The sequence below is a fragment of the Phalaenopsis equestris genome, unplaced genomic scaffold (genome assembly GCF_001263595.1).
Source record: "Phalaenopsis equestris unplaced genomic scaffold, ASM126359v1 Scaffold000002, whole genome shotgun sequence".
NCBI lineage: Eukaryota > Viridiplantae > Streptophyta > Magnoliopsida > Asparagales > Orchidaceae > Phalaenopsis > Phalaenopsis equestris.
The window spans coordinates 15625793-15631914 of NW_018164444.1; the positions used below are offsets into that span (position 1 = coordinate 15625793).

The 6122-nt window shown below is 35.4% G+C and overlaps 1 long non-coding RNA gene across 1 annotated transcript; it reads left to right on the forward strand.

Annotated features, from left to right (window-relative positions):
- The first annotated feature begins 2385 nt into the window (after nucleotides 1–2385).
- On the forward strand, nucleotides 2386–2854 carry LOC110018006. The gene is made up of 2 exons (XR_002293319.1): nucleotides 2386–2638; nucleotides 2748–2854. It is a non-coding gene; the product is annotated as an uncharacterized LOC110018006 (long non-coding RNA).
- Nucleotides 2855–6122: the final 3268 nt, after the last annotated feature.

Genomic DNA, 6122 nt, shown 5'->3' on the forward strand with positions numbered 1-6122 from the left:
ATATCATTCCATGCTACTGAAATTTACTAGTGATGCTACCTGTGTCAATCTGATGAAAATAAAAGTATGTTACTCTCACACACACACTGTGAAATGAGGTAGAGAAGAGACAGTTATGTGAGCATTGCTTTTCTTTTTTTTTTTGTCTCACATCTAGTAGCAATTATGTATACTTTTATTATCAGCCACTGAATTTTATTAGTGGTACCACCAATGACATTCTAATGATAAGAGAAGTATATTTCACACACACACACTGTGAAATGAGGCTAAGAAGTAGAAAGAATGAGACCGTGATGTGAACCATTTTTTTTCTTTTTTTTCCTCACAACTAGTAGCAAATAAGCATAACATCATTCCATGTCATTGAAATTTACTAGTGGTACCACCTATGGCATTCTGATGGAAAAAGAAGTATATTTCTCACACACAAACATTGTGAAATGAGACATAGAAGAATAAAGAATGAGACAGTTATGTGAGCAATATTTCTCCTTTTTTTATCACAACTAGTTGCAAATATGTATACTTTCATTCCCGGCCATTGAAATTTAATTAAAGTCTCACAGCCAGTAGCAAAGATGTATAATGTGATTTGAATCCATTGAAAATTTACTAGTTGTACCACCTGTGGCATTCTGATGAGACGAGCATTTTATGTCTCTAACACACACTGTAAAATGAGGCAGAGAAGTAGCAACAATGAAACAGCGATGTGAGCCATGTTTTTTTTTTTTTTGCCCCACAGCTAGTAGCAAATATGTTTAATACCATTCTATGCCACTAAAATTTACTATTGGTTCCACTTGTGGCATTCTGATGAGAAGAGAGGTATATTTTTCACACACACACACACACACACACACTTTGAAATGAGACAAAATAAAAAACAATGAAACAGTTATGTGAGCAATGTTTCTCTTTTTTTTTTTTTTTTTTTTTTTGATTACACCTTTTTTTTTATTTTTAATTATACTTTCATTCTCAGTTATTGAAATTTATTAGTGGTCTCACAACTAGTAGCAAATATGCATAATACAATTCTCTGTCACTGAAATTTACTATTGATATTACTTGTGGCAATCTGATGAAAATAAACGTATATTACCCCCACACACACATTGTGAAATGAGGCAGAGAACTAGAAAGAATGAGACAGTTATGTGAGCATTGCTTTTCTTTTTTTTTTGTCTCACATCTAGTAGCAATTATGTATACTTTTATTATCAGCCACTGAATTTTATTAGTGGTACCACCAATGGCATTCTAATGAGTAGAGAAGCATATTTCACACACACACACTGTGAAATGAGTCATAAAAGAAGAAAGAATGAGACGATTATGTGAGAAATGTTTCTTTTTTTTGTCATCACAGCTAATTGCAAATATGTATATTTTCATTCGCAGTCATTGAAATTTACCAGTGGTCTCACAGTTATTAGCAAAGATGTATAATGTGATTCGAATCCACTAAAATTTTATTAGTGGTACCACCTATGGCATTCTGATGAGAAGAAAATTATACTTCTCTCACACTATGAAATGAGGCATAGAAGAAAAAAGAATGAGACAGTGTAATTCAATTCAAAGCCACTGAAATTTACTCTTGATATCACTTGGGGAATTGTGATGAAAATAAGTATATTTCTCTCTCTCTCACACACACACACAGTGGCAGTTGGATTGAAATGAGGCAGAGAAATGTAGCGTTGTTTTCTTTTTGAATGCGCATACTTATGTTTGTTTATTTTTTGGTTATCATAGTAGTAAAATGGCCAAGGCCAAAGAGACTGCAACACCCGCACTGTGGGATAAGGAAACAAAAATAGATTTTATGACTTTTGTCTCATTGAAATTGATATGCAAAATAGACTCATGGCATATTTCAACAAGAAAGGGTTGCAGAACATAATCAAGAAATTCAAGGAGAGTACAAGAATGCCACTGAAATTTACTAGTGACACTACCTGTGTCAATCTGATGAAAATAAAAGTATGTTACTCTCACACACACACTGTGAAATGAGGTAGAGAAACAAAAAGAATGAGAATGTAATGTGAGCCATGTTTTTTTTAACCTCAAAGGTAGTTGTAAATATGTCTAATTTCATTCAAAGCCAATGAAATTTACTAGTGGTATCACCTGGGACATTCTAATGATAAGAGAAGTATATTTCACACACACACACTGTGAAATGAGGCATTAAACTAATTAATAACTATTAAATTTTATTAAAATAATTTAATTTAATATGTAGTTTATTTTTTAAATTAATAATTAATAGTTACATAAGTACATATAAATTTATTTATTTATAATTAACTTCATAAGATATTATTTAATTATTAGTTATCAATAAACAAAAATTGACTTGAAAAAAAAAAATAACGCCAAAACACCATCTTGCCTTCCCGTCTCCTAAACCCTTGCCGTCGCCCCCCTGACCCTCTACGGGTTTCGCCCAAAACCAACGAAACCCTTGCTGACATCCCCCTCCTCCCTCTACCGGTTTCCCAAAACCAACGCGATACAAGTTCCGATTAGAGCTGCAACTACGGAATTGTGGCATACAAAGACCGCCAAAACTCCCATCTTTCTCCCCCTTCCGGTTCAATCCTACCAGGAATCACTGAGGAAGGTAACCCTCGTCCATTCCCCATCCCACTCATTCGCGCTCTTTAGCTTCTCGAAATCGCTTAAATCGGGATTTTACGAATTCTCAGGATTTAATTTGTCCATTTCGACAGTTTGTCGGGTTTTAGAGTCAAATCCGCTACTAGACGGTACCGCCTGATAACATGGCGAAAGTGAAGATCCACGATAAAAAAGTGAAGTTTGCAATCATGAAAGTTAAGAAAAAGAAGGTAGTCTTCTGCTGCTTCTCCAATGAGTTTTGCTTTTTTGTTCTTTTCATTTTTCTCTTTTTTTTTTTTTTGCATCACAGCTAGTTGTTAATATGTATACTTTCATTCTCAGTTATTGAAATTTATTAGTGGTCTCACAACTAGTAGCAAATATGCATAATACAATTCTCTGTCACTGAAATTTACTATTGATATTACTTGTGGCAATCTGATGAAAATAAACGTATATTACCCCCACACACACATTGTGAAATGAGGCAGAGAACTAGAAAGAATGAGACAGTTATGTGAGCATTGCTTTTCTTTTTTTTTTGTCTCACATCTAGTAGCAATTATGTATACTTTTATTAGCAACCACTGAATTTTACTAGTGGTACCACCAATGGCATTCTGATGAGTAGAGAAGCATATTTCACAAACACACACACGGTGAAATGAGTCATAAAAGAAGAAAGAATGAGACGATTATGTGAGAAATGTTTCTTTTTTTTGTCATCACAGCTAATTGCAAATATGTATATTTTCATTCGCAGTCATTGAAATTTACCAGTGGTCTCACAGTTATTAGCAAAGATGTATAATGTGATTCGAATCCACTAAAATTTTATTAGTGGTACCACCTATGGCATTCTGATGAGAAGAAAATTATACTTCTCTCACACTATGAAATGAGGCATAGAAGAAAAAAGAATGAGACAGTGTAATTCAATTCAAAGCCACTGAAATTTACTCTTGATATCACTTGGGGAATTGTGATGAAAATAAGTATATTTCTCTCTCTCTCACACACACACACAGTGGCAGTTGGATTGAAATGAGGCAGAGAAATGTAGCGTTGTTTTCTTTTTGAATGCTCATACTCATGTTTGTTTATTTTTTGGTTATCATAGTAGTAAAATGGCCAAGGCCAAAGAGACTGCAACACCCGCACTGTGGGATAAGGAAACAAAAATAGATTTTATGACTTTTGTCTCATTGAAATTGATATGCAAAATAGACTCATGGCATATTTCAACAAGAAAGGGTTGCAGAACATAATCAAGAAATTCAAGGAGAGTACAAGCCGAGAGTAAGACGGGGTGCAGCTGAAGAACAAATGGGATAAACTTAAAAAGGATTGAAAACTTTGGAAGAAATTCAAACACGGATCAACGGGCTTTAGTTGAGATCCAGTGAAGCGAACTATTGATATTTCGGTGGAGTGGTGGACAGAAAGACTTGCGGTGAGATTTTTTTCACGTGCTCTAATTTGTTCATTTTAATTTATGTGCTCATTGAATTGTACGATCTATTTTTTGTAGGTGGTCTCAGCTGCAAAGAAGTTTAAGCTTTGTGGCATTGACCCTGATTTGGAAGAGAAGCTGGACAAGATGTTCGAGGGCATCGTCGCTATAGGCAAATATGCATGTGTGTCCCGTCAGACAGGTTTTTTTGCCACCCATGAGAACTTTGCGGTCGATCTGTCGGCTGACTCGACCGAACTCCCGAGCCCGGAAGTCGAGTCCACCTGTCGTACCAAGCGAGCCCGGATGCAAAGTAAAAAGAAAGGCAGAGCAGCTTACCTCAGAACCCATATTTCATAACTGGTAGCTTCCTCTATCCCTGACACGCGTTCAGTACCGGCTACTTCCATTCAGCAAATCGTGTAAATTTTGGATGTGGATAAGAAAATTGTTAAAGATTGGCCATTGTACTTATTTGCCACCTGCAGAGATTTTTTTTGTTACGATTCCAGAAAAAAAGAAGGTGGTGTATCAATGGCTATTTTATGAGCAGAACATTTGAGACTATTTTTACTTATTTTATTTGCTATTGGTTAGGACACTTGTATTTTTTTGTTTCATTGCATTGTTATTCATTTATTTCAACTGCTTGGGGCTTTGCTCAATAAAATTCATATAGGCAGATTATTCATAAATCATCACCGCTCATATATCATTACTACTTGAGACATGATTTGTTCAGAATTTATTAATCTTGTTTTGTCTCAGCTACTACATGGATTCAGATGAAGATAGGCAGAGAAGAAGAAATGCAGCAATCTATTTGATCAAATGAATATTTCAAAATAGGTTGATCACTCTCCATGTTTGACATCGTCGTTTATTGGGGACAAATGGGTTGGAAAATTGTTTGTCGGACACCCAATTATATTCAACATGTTTCAGATGACCAAGGGCATATTTACGGATCTTCTGACAGAACTTAGCGGAAGTCACGGACATTACGGGTCGTCAAGGACGACTACACGTGAGGTATGAGCAATCACCCTGTACATATTAGCGCAGAACGAATCAATACGAGGTGCGATGGAATGATTCCAACACTCCACTGAGACGATTAATAGATACTTTTCGGTCGGTTTGAATGCACTTGTCAGCCTTTTTACACAAGTTATCAAGCAAACAAATCCTAAATCCAAATGGACGCCTTTGGAGATTCTACACGATGCACGCTACATGTCGTTTTTCAATGTAACTTTTTAAATTTAAGGCATTCAATTTTTAATATGCATGTCTTCTATTTTGAACAAATTCTTATTTGCGTAGGATTGCATTGGAGTCATTGATGAAACACACGTTGGTACATAGGTTCAAATAACGAAAAGGTTGCATTTATCTGACGCTGTGAGCCACCTGTATTTTACCTTTTATAATGTTGGTTTGAAAATTTTACGAGATTTCAAAATTTATTTTCATTTACTTCTTTTAACAAATTCAATTTATGTTATCACTAATGATTTGTATCTAGTAGGAATCAAGAAATATGAGCTCCAGAGTTTCAGGGACATCCCGAAGACTGCTCTGCCAATACGGAATGCAGACTACCCTACTGACGTCACGTCAAGCTCACAATTACGGGAGACAGTTCTACAAGTGCCCAAAGAGCATGGCTAAGAAGGGTGACTTCTTCTGGTGGGCGGACAGTCCGTTGGATTCCACTGCAGGTAGTGATCAGGATTAGACAGTGTCATTAGAGGACATTGTGACACGGGACTAAAAATAATTTAATCATTTTATTAAATGTAATTTATGCTTTTGAAGTATCAAATATATGAGTCTTGCACTCTTGATACTCACTATTAAGTGAGTTGTGCATATGAATTTTTGCATTGTTTTGAACTGAATTTATGCTTTTGAAGTATCAAATATATGAGTATCACAGTTTTGTTACAAACAAATTTACTAAACTGAGGTAGAATAGTCATATTTCCAGAAACAGTTGTCCCACAACTGTTTTCACACAGCTGCAACAAAC